At 38.7% G+C, this 16232-nt stretch overlaps 1 protein-coding gene across 1 annotated transcript in view; it reads left to right on the top strand.

The window, feature by feature from the left end:
* Positions 1-10236: 10236 nt before the first annotated feature.
* The window catches only part of ralylb (RALY RNA binding protein like b), a 155088-nt gene continuing 149092 nt past the window's right edge, over positions 10237-16232 (top strand). The window contains exon 1 of the mRNA XM_085419049.1: positions 10237-10578. The gene's annotated coding sequence lies outside the window, so the exon portion shown is untranslated. The remainder of the gene's footprint in view (positions 10579-16232) is intronic.

Below are 16232 nucleotides of genomic sequence, written 5' to 3' on the forward strand. Positions count from 1 at the left end.
CGTGTATTTAAGTCGTGTCTTCTTACGTTGTAGTCGCTGGTCCGTCTGTTAATCTCCTGTGGATCCATCGTGTGTGTTCCCTGCCGTCCGTCTTCGTATGCCTCCATTTATCCTCCGTGCTCAGGTTTGCTGTTCAGTAGTTTAGTTTGCCCCAGTATAGTTTAGCTTTTGTTCGGTTTTGCCGTTTTTCACCTTGTACTTTATTTTCAATAAACCTCCTTCACATCTCAGCGAGTGTCTGCATTTGGATCCTTCTTTATTTTTCCCCACACAGCTCCTCCCACTCGCCATGACAGGAGAAGACTTGCTCAGTGCATCACATGAAGTCCTCTGGCAGTCTGAGCCTACAGCAGCCTAACAAAGGGACGATTCAGGATCACCTGATCCTGCCTTAACTATCATAAAGCGAAGTTTAGACTCTAATCTTAAAACTAGAAATGGTGTCTGTCTTCTGAATGCAAGCTGGGAGCTGAGTTTATTCTCTAACAAAGACTTATACAGACGTCTTTAATATATCTAATTCAAAGACATCCAAGGTGGGTTTTTTTTCCTTACGTAAAAGCAACATAGAAATGGGAAACACGCTGAGAATGAATATCAATTCATTCTCTGTCCATTTCACAAAATGACCTAAAATGTCTTGGAGACAAATTGACAATTTGTCTCCACATCCAATGCCGACAGATAATGACGGTGGCCATTACATAATCTCACTTTGTGCCACGTGTTCAGTTGCACGTAGCAGCGCTTTTTCCATCAGTATATGTTTATCATGTGTTCTCATCTAAAAGTTGCTCTTTGGAAATTAAAAAAAAATGGCCCATGCATATTTTGGAGTCCTGGGGCTGATCCAGGACTTGCTGGAAAGATTATATATCTCATCTGACCTGGGACATAAGAAAAAGGAAGTCTGGAATACCCTGATTTGCTTGTTGCCACCAAGTCCCGATCATTGTAGGAAATGGATTTATTGGAATACTGGAAAAAAAACATCAGGGTAGCAAAATAACTGAGACATAAGAAGGTAAGGAAGAAAACAAAGCTTCGGGGATTTAAAAGGGCACCCAGTTAAGTTTTAGACCACTGGTTGCACCTGGTGTCACATTATTCCAGTTTATCATTATGGTGCTTTATTTTTAGGTAGTGCTTATGTGCCAAGAAAGAGCACTACGTGTGCAAAAACAGAGGCAACTGCTCACTCGTAAAACTGCTTACTGGGAAAATTGGCTTTGCAGGTGTATTTTAATAAGAAAGTACATTAATCATGTGTGTTAAAACCTTAAGTATACAAAATTTAATTTTGATAAATAGTAATGCATTTAAGTAAGCCTTTTTTTCTTTGCAAAGAAATTTGCTACGTGGTAACTTTAACAAAACAAAAAAAAGTTGTCATTTTGAGAAATCTGGTGACCAGCTCTGGACAAATAACCACATTAAAATCCAGTTAAGTCATACCACTTTAGCCACACGCAATTTAGTCCCCACAGTCACAGTTAGGCTAATTTCATGCTCCTGTGATTGTACAAAGTTGTGAAATGGTTTAACACGTGCAACAAAACCTCCAGTGAGATGACCATAATTACAAATCCAAAACAAGCCTGTCCCCACCTGTATCATATCTCCACCATAAGCTCCAATGAGCAATTCACGAACATCATGGAGAAAGGTTGCACAGACAAACAGTAACGCTGCATGAAAATAAATTAACTGTCATGTACTTATGTTAATTAACTACCAAAAGGGTACCCACAACACACAGCACAATAAACCCGCCCCACAGTGCTCCTGGCCGTGTAGTGGCCTGGGGAGTCCTTCCACTTCATAGTGTAAAGGTCATCCTGTCTCAGTCTCTCTGGGTGCAGTCACACTGAAAAGGAAATGTCCCTGCATGATGTGACAATTAATCTGACAGCTGTTAACAAGGTTAATACATCATATGTGTGTGCATTCTTTCAGAAGGACCTCTCGTCTTCATCTTCTTTCTTCTTCCACTTCTACCTTCAGAGCATTTGCTGGTCTGGAGCTGCTCACCTACCTTTTCAAAGTCAATTATTTTGTTCATCAGAATGCAACGACGTGAGTTATTTTTTCCAGCTCCTTGTCGCAACATTCTCTCAAGATGTCTCTTTCACTAAACTTAATTGGAAGCGTAAATGGGGGCAGGGATAGCTCAGTAGGTAAAGTGGTCGCCCCATGATCGGAAGGTCGGCGATTCGAATCCACTTAACGGCTACCCTGAGGTACCCCTGAGCAAGGTACCGTCCCTACACACTGCTCCCCGGGCGCCTGCTTAGTGGGCTGCCCACTGCTTCACAGAGTGAATGGGTCAAATGCAGAGAAAAACAAGTAATTTCCCCATGGGGATCAATAAAAGTATCCATTATTATTATTATTAAATGCTTTTTAAGATGGCAGCACACTGTCAGAAAATTGGCAAACTCTAGTTTAGTGCTAAAGTGTCCATGAGTGTCTTTGCGTGTCTGTCGGGACAGCTATTTGACTGTCTGTGAGCGTCCAAACCTTTGACCTGCCAGTTCATACTTTTGTTTACCTCCCTTGACAAGATATCAGATTGAGTCTTACTTAGAAGGCGAAAAACAGTGTGAATAAAAATATTATATTATTTCAACGCCAGACAACATAGAGGAGTGCTTTGTTTTGCATCAGAATTAAAACAACTGTTGCCTTTTATTTTGATGAGAATGACTTTGACGATTCAAGTCTAGTGCACATAGGAAGAGAGAACAAATGAGCAAGGAGACAAACAGCCCAGCACAGTCAGTTCACAGGGGCGTTAGTAAAGCATATTGGTTTCTCTTATAGAATCTCAAACAGAGTTTGGGATGATTGGGAAAACTATCATTTGACTCTAGTTAAAGCAATGGCAAGTCCTCAAAACTAAAGTTTAATTCCGGGAGAAATTATACAACTTAAATTATTATTATTATTTTTAATCTTTGTATTATCACCATAATTGCTATGATTGTGGCTGTGCTTGATAAAAGATAATGATAAGTTTTCACATACCACCTCTGTTGTGCAGGTTAGAAAATTATACAGGTGTTTGTGGCTTCCAAATACACTTATCTTTTTGTCTGTACAAAGACCACAAGGGGATAAATGTGTTCATTACAGAGTAGTGTCTAGCACCACCTAACTCGGTTTCAAGCAATCCAGGAAAGACATCATATAGCTTGTTCCCACATATGCAGTAGTTCACTCCATAAACTGTAAACTGACAATGAAAACTGTGCATTTTGAAGGAAAAACCCGAGAACAGATGATAAAGAGAAAACATATTCATGACACAGATCTATTGCAAAATAGTAAAAGTAAACCCCTGAAGTGAATAGGACAAAATATTTTAACTCTAAAAGACATTACTGTGCAAAGGTCTTCAGCCACCCCTCATTCTATACTTGTGAAATATATTATGTGAAATAAGTACAGCCATTTATTAAAACATAAAAATAACAATTGAAATTCAGTATATAAGTAATAATGACCGAGAATATATACCCATATATTTGGCATGACTATCTTTATTCTTCAACACAGACAAAACTTTCTTAGACTAGTGTTCTTGTTCTTTCTCTAAGGAGCCTTCAGTTATACTTCTCCAGACTTCTAGAAGGTAACTCAGTGTCAATGTGTATGCCTAGAGACTCTAAAGAAAGGCCCAATAAAAAAGAAGTTAACATGTCTCAAGCTTTTATTGAACACAATGAGTGAAACATTTCTGGAAGGGACACTAGTTTGCTTGTGTGTTTGCTTGGAGGTCACAGGGGGGAGGGCAGGTAGGTGTTCTACTGAAGGTTTCCAATGAGAATGAACCAGTTCAGGTAGCATCTCCACCCAAATGTGGGACCATGCCTGCCCAAGCTAGCCTCAGACAGAAGTTACAGAAGCAGTGCAACTGAAGATCTATCTTGGATGTTCAATGCCTTTTGTTCTGTTTTCTGTCAAGATGACACACTGCTTCATTAATGTTGATGGCCGGGGGACACCAATTCATGACTGATAGTGTGTGTTTGTTTGTGATCAAACTGGGATGATAGCCAGCTGCAGACCATTTCTGGGGCTTCAGTGAACAGTAGATGGATCAACTGAGGGGCCAGATGCATCTCTTCGGTCCTGTCGTTCATTTCTTAAGGTCATGACTTTCAGATACTGTTCATCTGCAGTAGATTGGGCTTTTTAGGCTTGCCACTTTTGCCTTTGTCCCCCCACTATGACCAGTTTCCTCATATTTTTTAAGATCACATAATTATTGTTATTATTTTATTTCATTTTGAAATATATTGTATTTTTATAACAGGTTGCTGGTAACAAAGCACCTAAAAATACAGTTACAAATTAGTTATTTGAAGAAAATGGTCAGGTACAAAGATTGAACTGATAATGAGTAAAGAAACAATTTCCTAAAAATAAAGGGAAAAAAGATGTGACTAAATGCTGCAAAAAAAAGAGTTTGAAATTTGTACTGATTCTAATATCAGCTGCATTTTTTAAACTTCCCTGTTCAGTGTATGAGTACAGTTACACAGTATAGACACGCTCTCTAAAGCTCTACCACATAAGAATAAAATAAGCATCCCACTGTTCTATAACTGTGTCTCGTTATAAAAAGAACATCCTCTTGTTATAATGAGTTGCTTTTATCACAAGACTATAAGCACTGGATCTCATAAGCCAGTGCTGAATGTTAGAAGAACAAAGATAGCGGAACATGCTGTCCCGTAAAGAATAGTGCAGCTCTCAAATTTCACTTTGCTCCTCTCTCTGATAGTCATTTGTAGTATCTGCATACAAATGACAATCCCATTAAAATTATATTGCTCAGAGAGAGCACAGTTTCTTTGTGTGCTAGGTCTGAAAGGGAGAAAAACCTGACTTGTTAATTAGTGTTCTCTTTCTGATTTGTGTTGAATTGTAATTGAACCTCATGGTAGAACTATAAAATGCAGCACACCATATGGGGGAAATGTGCCAGTCAGGCTTGTTGCCTGACTTAGTTGTTCCTTAAAAAAATCTGAATCTGTTAAAGTTAATTTAGCAAATACTTTTCATATGTTAACCTAAAGGGAAATGTTTCAACTCTACTGGAACACACCCATAAACTCAAAGACAGTCAACTAGCTTGAAAACAGCGCAGTCAAAGCAGACGCCACTATCCAGCCACTTTAATTTATATAGCACCATTTCACAACAACAGGTAACGCAAGCCACTTTGTATCACAAGGTAAAGAGCCTACGACATTAAAGAGAAAGCCCCACCAATCAGATTTTCCCTCATGAGAAGGACCTGGCGACAGTGGGAAGAAAGAACTCCCTTTTAATAGGAAGAGGCCAACCTCTGGTAGAACAAAGCTCAGTGAGGGGCAGCCATCTGCTGTGATTAGTTGGCGGTAAGGGGATAGAGAAAAAGGGGATATTTTATTCTTTATTATTCCTTTATTACTTTTTAGCACAACAGCTGCCAATTACCTTGTGTTATACTGAAGAGAAGGGAAGCATCACTATAACCAGCATCTCCAAAACTGGTCAACTCACACAAAATACAATTTAAAAATAATCTGGATGGATGAACATCACTACAGACCAGACGGAAATGTGTAAATTAGATTCAGGGGGTGTACTGTCTCTTTAATACCTTGTGTCATAATAGATGGTTACTCTGGTTAGAGTGCAGTGTGGTGTAAGTTGTTGTTTTTTTTTTAAAAATGGTGACATAGATTCAACAGATTCAACAAATCTGCATGTTTTCTTTTACTATTCTATTTTTTGATGGGCAAATAACTGCTATTTTCTCTTACACCTTCTTAATAAAATCTATCTTGTAATGTAAAGTATGCACAGTTGGAAATGTTGGTCAAGCTTGCATTAGAAAGTCTTCTAATACACTTCTCATGTGATTGTAGGAGTGCGATCTCTAGTTTACAGGCTTGCCTTGTTCCCTGCTAATCTGAATATGTGAAAGTTTTTTAAGTCCTCTGCAAAAATCCCAACCCCACCAGAAACTATAAAAACTACCATAGGTCACTGAATTTGTAGCAGAAAAAGTGGTAATTTGGGTAAGATTTCATACAAAACGCCAGTTAACCTTCTGCTGTAGATCGTAAAATCTAAATGGTAAGACTTAGATGGTGCTGAAGGGTGATGGGTCTCAGTGTAGCTGTAGAAGTGTCAAAAATAAGGATGCTCTGCAGAGTGACTACTATAACATGTCAGTAAGCCTGCCTTCTGTCTCAACAAGGTGATGTGGATCCGTCATCTTGGAGAGAATGAAGCCATTGAGGTTGATACAATTAATGCATTGGTTGACATTTCACTGAGTGACCCAGCCCACACACATACATTTTCAGCCTTTAAAACATGCACAATGGTGGAAAAAAAGCATTTCCTGTAGTGATTTTACTAAACCCATATTCTAAGGCTGTTATTGGCAGACACAGGCAATGTGAAAAGGCTTTCAAGAATATTATTCATTTTGACTTATTTGATATAATCCTTCCACCTCAAGCTGTAGATTTGTAAATGTAACCCATTTATGGTAATGAGCATTAAATCCCCTTACAGTTATGTGTGCATACTCCATTTATTTTTGATTAAAATATCCCACATAATTTCTGCCTACTTCTTGACAAAATGGTAATTAAAGAATACAATTCCTTTTATAAAGGAAATTAATTCAGTCTATAGTTTTTGTGTATTGCCACAGAAACACACAAACGAGCTACCGCCACGTATTGGAGTGGACCTCAGCTGCGTGAGGCAGGAATAGGTATCCTATGACTATATTATAGAAAGTTCATTCTATTTAACACAAAAATAGGGCAGGGAACTGAAAAAGCTGTGTTTTGTTTTCGTCTTGAAATATACTGTACATCCAGTCACATAGGGCATTTTTGTAATTTATTACATAGAGGAGATGTGGATTTTGGGGCAATAAATATTTCCTAACACAAGAGGTGGCTGTGAAACTGGATCCAACAAAAAAGAGAGAGAGAGAGAGAGAGAGAGAGAGAGAGAGAGAGAGAGAGAGAGAAAAATCACAGCCTCCTTTTCAATGTTGCTGCATGTTGCACACATCCTATAAATAATGTACTAACAAATATTGATTAATGTACCTCAAGAAGAACCACAAGGCCCAAAAGCCCCGATGTTTTGAGCTCTGCCTCTGACTGAATGTTTATGGCCTGAGGCGATGTGTGGTCCTTGCACTGTACTTTACTAATGGGGATTTCATTCTGGGCAATGAATTATGATTCTGCTTAGCTTCATTTCTTATTTAATTTGCAAATCTACCAACTGCAAATGCATCAGCATGTAAATGAATCCAGGCTACCATGGAATCAAACTTGAAAATGCATGTTTTTGTTGAGTATCTGGCCAAAATAGACCCCTCTCATGTCAAAAGGTTGGTATGACTGATAGTTCTTGTTCCAGATATTCATGAAGGTCATGCCTCGCAAGTGTCTTTGAGATGCGACAGCATGGTGGATAATATCACGATCCAGAAACCTGCGAGTGCATTATAGTAAACATGACAGTATCTCCACTGTTTATGGTCACATATGCGTAAATCATGTGGAGTGAGGCATAAGCCGTATATTTTCCACAGCAGGCATTAAAAGTTGTGCACCATTAAAGTGGGAAAAAAAGGGGTGATTTTGAGCCAAATGACTGGTAATAACCTCATGTCAATAGCAATGTCATGCATTAGTCATAGTTTATTATAGAGTGTGGTATTGGATTAGAAGGAATTAGACTGGCTGTGGTTTAATTGGTCCATTTTCTTGTCACCCGTGCTCTGCCCACATGTTGGAAGCTATCTGGATCTATTTACTGCCTAATTCTTAAATCCGACCTGTGCATCTTAGTGAATCACCTAGTTTACAGTGAATTAGGTCATGAGCACCCCCAGGCATTGATAATTATGGTGTGACATGCCCTGCACAGCAACACGCTGACCGTCACTTTTACTTTATAGGCCCAACAACCAATATGCTATGACACTGTTGGCATATCACACCAAATGAAGAAAAAAAAAGAAAAAGGGGAAAAACACAGTGTTTTACAGTATTCTTCCAAAACGACTCAAGAGGCTCTGATGGCCAAATGGAAGAAGAGGTGAAAACACTCTGCGATAAAGGTGCTAGAATTTGCTCTAAGGAAAGTTTGATCACCGTTCTTAGACACCCAATATATCCTTTAGACACTGTAAAGGATTTTCACTGTGCCTCCCAAAGGCTTGGATGTTATCTGAAAAGTGAATTACATTAGACAGTGCTTAAGGTGGAAACAGTGCACCAACCACAGTTGTGATGAATGAATGGTGACAGTTGTCTCCAGCCCTGTGTGTTGCATGAACTTGTACTGAATTTCGTCTGAAAACTGCAGTCAGACACTAATGCATCAATAACACATTATTACTTTCCTGTCTGGCACAATCAGCAATAACCTACATTTCTCAGGTGTATTTATTCAACAAATGAGAGAAAGAGAGAGAGAGAGTGGGTGTCTGCAGGATGTCATGTAGGTACAATAAATCCAAATAGCATGAAAACCAATCTTAAGAGTCACCTGTTTGTCTACTTGGCTTCTTGATCTTAAAAAGCACGAGTAAACGGCTAAAAATATAGAATTAATCCATGCAGTGTCTCTCTCAATATCATACTTAAACAGGAAGTACGACAGACATCAACTACACAATGAAGGCAACCCAGTTTCGGCTCCATGTACAGTCTTTATACAGCTGTTTGCCCCAAATATGCTATACTCAGTCAGTTTCAGGACCATGGACAGGGCTTAGAGACATTAAAAGAGTATAATTTCAAAACGCATTCATCTTAATGTACCACTTTAGGACCATAGACAGAGATGAATTATATTAAGGACACTGCTGAATCTAATATCACTCATTCATTCACTCTATCTATATATACCCTGTAGTCACTCAGAAGCCATCATTTGTGTCCGAATGTGCAATGCTTCACTATCCAGTTGACTATCCAAGAAAATATATACATTTTTTAAAATGATGCGAGATAATGGATTTGATTAGGATTTGTTCAAATTCTGTGTTTAATTTAAAAGTTAAAACCAACAATGAATTTCAGTTTCCGTTTCGGTGCAGCAGACATTTTTTATTTTTCCTCAATATGTACTTGCTTTCAGCAACAGCAACATGGCTGCGTATTATTGAGACCATAGCCACAAATCATGTACTCTGTTTAGAAGACTTTCCATCATACACTGTGTCTATCTAAGAATTTCTTACTCTATATAGGGAGTGTGGTAAAACTGCTGTGCTGAGCTAAAAAAGCAGTATACAATCCATACTCTGTAACAAAGACCTGCTTTATTTTTTTAATATGGTTGGTGATGGTGTTGTGTGTTTGACAGTTGTCTTAGTCACAGTTCACGAGCATAGGCAGTCTAAACCAGGCTTTAGGCTACTTAATGTATAAGATGACAAAATCATTGGAACGAGTACAAACACCATTGTTTTGCTTCAGTATTTCTTTTGTGCTTAAGTTTCAGCAACACACACAAACACACACACACACACACACACACACGGCTTGGAAAAAGGCTCGTCTATCATTTCTTTGTCCAAGAAGCGTTCCCTTTCTTATTTTCAATCACACAACCAGGGGTGTGCAATACTGAATGCACAGTTAAGGCTCTGTGCCATACTATACTTTAGTTGCATGCATGATAAATTATACTTGCTATAATAAAGAAAAATAAATCTTGTTCACACGTGTTTTACCCCAATTCTCCAAAACGTAGAAACATCTATTTATCTATAGTAGTGCACAGCTGAAGATAATAAATGCTTTAAATTGGCTTAATATCTACAACACTCAAAGTTCCAGCACCGTGGACGGGTCTTGGTGATATTACAGTTCAAGTATAATGCATTATTTTTGTTTGCCGGTCCCGGGTGTATTACATCGTGCTGAGAACCAGGGACACATCTGCTCTCGCCAATTTCAGCACCATGGTCAGCGCTGGTTTCCCGTTAACGGTGTGTTGTTCGGTGTGCTGCACTTTCACAGTTTAAGCTCTGAGAACAGGGCTGCATGCTATTGCGATGCAGCTTTACGTTGACCCCCACCCCCCTCGCTGTAATAACACACACCCCTGTTCATTCTCCCCCAGTAAGAAAAACCGTGCTCTTTATCCCAGCCAGTGCTTGCAGTGAATGAAATGAAAGCATGCCTGGATCGTGACGTGGCGCTGACACCGCGTGAGCTCTGCATCTTTAAAACAGAAGGACAAAAAGCAGAAAAAAAGAAACCGAAAGAAAAACAGACAAGCTGCTCAGTCATAACTGTGGGATGATAAGGACTACCTCTTTTTACTTTTGGAGAGAGTCGAGCCGTTAGGAGAGCATTCAGCATCAGCTGTTCAACACTGGTCTCTCATTGCTGGAAGTCGGGGCTGAATCAGTCACATGACAGAACTGGAGGCAGAGATCTAGAGAAAAGGCACAGCATTTCGGCTAGCACCGCCATACTGTATTTTGAGCCATATCACATTTTTATTGCAACATTTTACTCCCGCTCGGTGAGTACATTTCCAATGGCTTTTTTGTAAGCATTTTTTGTCTTTTTAATTGCCCCCCCTTTTTTTGTTATTTTTCCTCCTTTTGCTGATGGTTGAATTGAGCATTGACATGGTGGTTTTGAGCGTTTTTCCACATCCAGGCTTCAAGTTTTTAGCATGCAGTTATTCTGATCGAGAGTGCCAAGAGGGTAAACGGGTGCGTTATCGGGATTGAGAAAGCCTTTACTTGCTTGCAGTTTTGTTTCGAGGGTCGAAACCAAGCAGGTTTTGTCAGTATTGAGATTTTTCGAACATTTATTGGTGGTTTTGAAACATTTTTAATTTTTTTCTCTTTTTTTTTCTTTTTTGTTTCTGTCGACTTTTGCTGTTGCTATGCTTTGGTTTGCATTTTGCAGTGTTGTTTGTTGCCTTCGAGTTTTGTGATTTTGATGTCTCGGTGAAATCACCACCGATCCGAGCCTTGCTTTTACTTTGCTCCTCTTTTCTTTATGGAAAAAAAGAGGGGGAATCATTTTTAAAGCCCGATGACATTTTAACGTGCTACTTTTCTTGCAGCTGAGCTCACAGGTTTGTGGTTTTTGTTTTTGGTTTTTTGTGTTCCTCTCTTTTTCCGATTTCATTATACTTTTGCTGGTGGCAGTGTCAAGTATTTTTTGGATGTTATTTTTTTGACTAGATGATGCTGGGTGGACGAGGGGAGTTTTGATTCTTGGGGGAGTTCAATGCGTTCTTGTTTTCAACGAGGATGAACAGACATTTTCCCTCTTGCAGGTATATAACGTGAGCGGATGAGTGACACGCTTCTGTATTTACAATAAAGAATGAGGTGACAGAAATATGCACCTGTGGCTGACGTGTTATTTTGTAAGGGCTGCTCAAATTGTTGATTAGAAAAGGCATTCTTCATCAATGTTACCTGAAGGTTACCTGCTGTGATCGATCTGTACCTAATGCTTTATAAAATAAAATACAAAAAAAATCTAATGTCGTGGTCAGTAATTCAAGAACACGGATTGGAAATCACACGCAGTTCGTTCGAACAGTGTTTTCTTTGTCGTGAGTTCAACAATCTTCACGCCGTTCAAGCTGAAGACTAAATGTAAGTAGATACAGCCAAGACTGCAATAAATGCAAGTATCGAAAGTCTATCCATATATCGATTTGGAGGAGCGGAAATAACAAAATTCCTTTACTGCAGCAGACGCTTCTTTAAACTGCAGCTGGCTACCAACTTGAGGGAAATAATTAGGTTACATTTTCCATTGCAGTATGTCATGGGCAAATATCTTCCTACACTTAAGTGCCCCTCTTAGTCCTTCACAAACTCAAATCCGCTTTTTGTGGGCCTGGATGCATAAATACTTTTTTTCTAATCTGATTTTGCAGGAAATGAACTAAAAGAGGACTTAGAGTGAAATAATCCTTTCAAGAGGCAGTTTAACCTCAGATTATTAGTGCTGCAGGAAATGCAAAAATAAAAGCGAAAACAGATATCATGGAGTCTTAGAAAAGAGCAAGGCTTGCAATCAGTTATTCGAATTATTTGCTCTGTGTGTGTGTGTGTGGGGGGGGGGGGGGGGGGGGGGGGGTTCATAGCCAAAAAGTCATGGTACTCAGCAGAAATCCACCATCTCTACTTGACTTACTCTTCACTTTTTCCCGGGCTGATCTAAATCATTTCTGCCTTTGGAGTTTCCATTTTTAAAGAAAGGAGTCAAGCTTGTGCATCAGATCTCATCAGTTTGCTCCATTTAACTCATATGTGTTCAGTTTAACAGAACAGAGGTTTCGTCAGCATAATACTGCAGGCCAATAAAACACAGGGGAGTGGACCATTAAGTCTGAGTGTAGACTGTTAAGTCCCGGTGTCATTAAACAGGCTTGCATAGCTGATCAGAATCCAAATAATTTAATGTGGTGAAATGAAACATTAATAACTACTGGATGAAAAACGCATTTGGTAAACTAGGATTGTTAATAAGGCAAACTGACTAGAGCAATTAAGATTAAACATGTTGCAGAGAATTGAAAGGCTGTTATTAAGTATCGATTTCTCTGTCTTCAGTTAGATCTATGCAGACCATAAAGGAGATGTAGATAAAGAGCATGAGGAGATTTTAATGGGGTCCAATTTGTGAGCCAATTTAGAAACGGCTTTAAGAGTCTAGGAAGAGAGTAAGTGTTTGCTTGTAGACACATAGTAAATATATTATAGGCTATGGTGTTGGAGTAGGTGTGGATTTGCCACCGAGTCTGTCAGTGACTGAAAAAGAAGAATTACAATTGAATCCAACAATTAGATTCAGATACAAGTAATCAGTGTACCGTCAGTTCTTGCACTGCAGCCACAATTTAATTACATTTTCCTTCAAAAATTTCTAAAAGTCACTGAACTCATTTAAGCCATGAGCACATTAAACTCTTACACCGAGTAATTCGGTGAAAGAATGACTTTAATTTTCAAGGCCTGTATTTTAGCCTGAAGCCAGGGCATTTCACATGTGTCTAGATAATATTTTCAGTAACTTCTTCAAGGTGTCACACTGTCCTCCAGTTTATCTATGCAGAATTACACACAATTTTTAGCTGCATAAAATAGCTGTCTTTTGTAAACGTTCCAAAGAAATTGTCTTCATTATTTTCGGTGCACAAAGGTTTTAATCAGCCCACTCCCATCAGCCCACTCCCTTAAAATCATTCCATCTGTTGGCTTTCAAACCTCAAACCACAACATCACAAGACATCAACATGTCTTCACGCCCTGAGTTGAGAGTTGTTTCTGCCACACCGCCACAGTGTGAGCTCCACAGACATCTCTCCTGCTAAGCATTATGATAGTTTCTATTACGTCCTGCAGTGTTGTGTCTGCGCTCCAGGCAGGTTTTCTGTTATCTGGGCCAAGCCAGAACCGCACAGGAGTCTCACAGAGAAGTATGATAGCTCATGTGTGGTTATATCTCTGCTACCATGAATAAAACATCACGCAAGAGTCAGCTATGTGCACTAAGCATGTGCTTAACTAGAAGATGCATGAAAGTGAATGCAGGTTTGGTGGTGGTGGTGGTGGTGGTGGTGGTGTGTGTGTGTGTGTGTGTGTGTGTGTGTGTGTGCAGATATATGTTGCTTTAGTATCATCTTTCAAAAGAAGAAACAATAAGCAACATTAAAGGAGGACAAAACCTGAGCAGACTGAGACGTTTTATGTTTTGCCCTTTAAAGTGTTGAAAAGGGACCATGAAACAAGTTTTATCATTTTCAAGAAGCAGCAGTAGCTCTTTACTTAAATTATGTTTTTTTAACCATAAAGGCACTCATATAGTATGACTTGCCACTGTCTGAAAATATGGCAGCTACAAAGCTGGTCTGAATTTTGCTCTCATCTTAACAATTTTTTTTGCCAGTCAGTGAAGCTCTCAATTAATCTCTGCATTGTTTTAATTGAATTTCCACATGTCATTACTCACATAGGAAAGAGTTTGGTTGCTGTTTTCCATCTTTATAAATCAATCTAGAAAATGAGCCTGACAGAAATAGTTATTGTCTTTCTGATAATTATTGTACTATAACAATAAATAATGATTTGCTCCATTCAAGTAGATACAAAAAATCCCGTTTCTCCTTCTTGACTAATAAGCATACGGCAAAGAGCACCACTCCTTACCGCATTAGTGTAATGTTATTTTGACAGAGTGATTAAGTGTGAGCAATACCTTAATTCTTCTTAGGCTTTACCACAAAGAAGAAAGGCCAGTTTTTATGTTACCTGAAAGAAAAAATGTCTGCAAGGCAAACTTGTGCAAGTCACAAGTTAGATTTTTTTTAGTAATCGCATGGTTGTAAAGGCAACTCGCAGAAGTGCATCCATATTATTATCAACTCAAAGCGTCTTTCATCTGCATTTTGGCAGCTAGTCAACCATATCAACATAACATGAAGTACCAAAGTAAAAAGAGTGTTTTACGATGTGTTTTATTTCTCTCAACGAGGCATTCGCTTCCTTCTCCCCTCCTTTTAACAGGTAAACAGCTTACCTTTGCCATGACTCATTCTACTGAGACTACTGTTAAGTACTTTACTGTCCTTTTCTGAGCTGTTAATTTGATAAGTGAGGGGATCTTGCACTTCATAGTCTGGGCAATTAAACCCATATCTGAAGAATAGGGTCAGGCTGAATGACTTTCCAGTGTCTATTATGGGAACCATCTGAGTTACTGTGCATCACTGAAATCAGACTTCTGCACCGACATGCTGAGACCTGATTGTAACTTTAAAATTTCGTATGAAAGCAAAGTTTTGTTTTAGTTACATGCAACTGACATTCGGTCTTGAGGGCGTGCGCTCTTTTAACTTGATGCTTATGAAGACAATGGGATCAGTCACAAAACAGTGATATTTTTTTCCTTTAATTAAATACACGAAACTAGACCTAGACTGAGACTTGGGATGTGTTTTGGATTTGTAAAGCAAATTGAATTTTTCTATTTTTAGGGAGGAAATAAGTTTAGAGCTGTGGGATTAGGACAAACCTCACAAAAGGACATGGAGCTAAGATGGTGTAAAGGTCAGTGTTTGGAAGATCCGCTCATGAGGAAAGTACAGTTTATACTGCTTTCCCAGCGCTGTCCAGTTGTTGATCCAGCCTACATGATAGCTTCCAGGTCACATGAGGTCAAGCTTAAAAATTCAGTACAATTTTCTAATTAGTATGTGTTAAATTCCATTCGGCAGGAGTATCACGTAAGAGCAAAACATTCAAAATTAGGCTTTAAATTAGATATGGATGAAGCATTGCTGCTTCTAATATACATAAGTATTATGTCTTTAGACGAAAATGTCACAGAGTTTCCTGCAGCAGCATCTTCTCCCCCACCCCCTCCTAATTAAACTGTAATTTCAGAAAATTGTTGGTCTCATTGTAGATACATAAGCCTGTTTCATCACACTTAACTTTTTGGCATTTTAATACATGTTTTTCACATCAGTGTGCCAAACATCATCATTAAAATTTAACCCTCAGGCAGAAGGATGACCGAGCCAAAGATGATTAGTCTGTGCTTCTTTTCTGGAAATAACGGAAGGTCTCAGTTTGGATACATATAGAATTATGGAAATGTGGCTGGAATATTTTGGCAGGACACGAAAAAAAAGAACAATACACATGACCTCAATCTGCACATACACAAATTTAGACATACATTTGTAAAGAAAGAGCAGGAGAAGGAATCTGATACATAAAGTTTTACCTATTTTTTGGTCCTTTTAAGAGCAGGCAGTTTAAGAGGAGAAAGATTTTAGCTTCTATTTCTTGCTTGTATGCATTTATTATACTTTCATTATGCAGAAATTCTTCTCTTCAGCCCTCCTGATAACCTTCTTCCCCTGATCGGGCTAGCCAATCCACATTAAGTTGAGTAGTATCAAACTAGAACAGTGGCACAGGAAAAGACAAGCTGATCAAATATTTAGAAAATTTTCTTTACCTCTCTGAAACATTAAAAAAAAGCAGAAAACACTGCATATTAAATAAACATAAGACTCTCCCGAAATGCCACTATAAAATATTAAAAGCAGCATTAAAAAGATAAACACAGAAATACCAGAGACTAAGGGCTCCCAGGTCAATTTATAGAGGTTAAAATCAAAATGCATAGTGA

This window comes from Rhamphochromis longiceps, linkage group LG9, assembly GCF_057381845.1.
Source record: "Rhamphochromis longiceps isolate RC_006_pf linkage group LG9, R_longiceps_female_GT1.1, whole genome shotgun sequence".
NCBI classification, from domain to species: Eukaryota; Metazoa; Chordata; class Actinopteri; order Cichliformes; family Cichlidae; genus Rhamphochromis; species Rhamphochromis longiceps.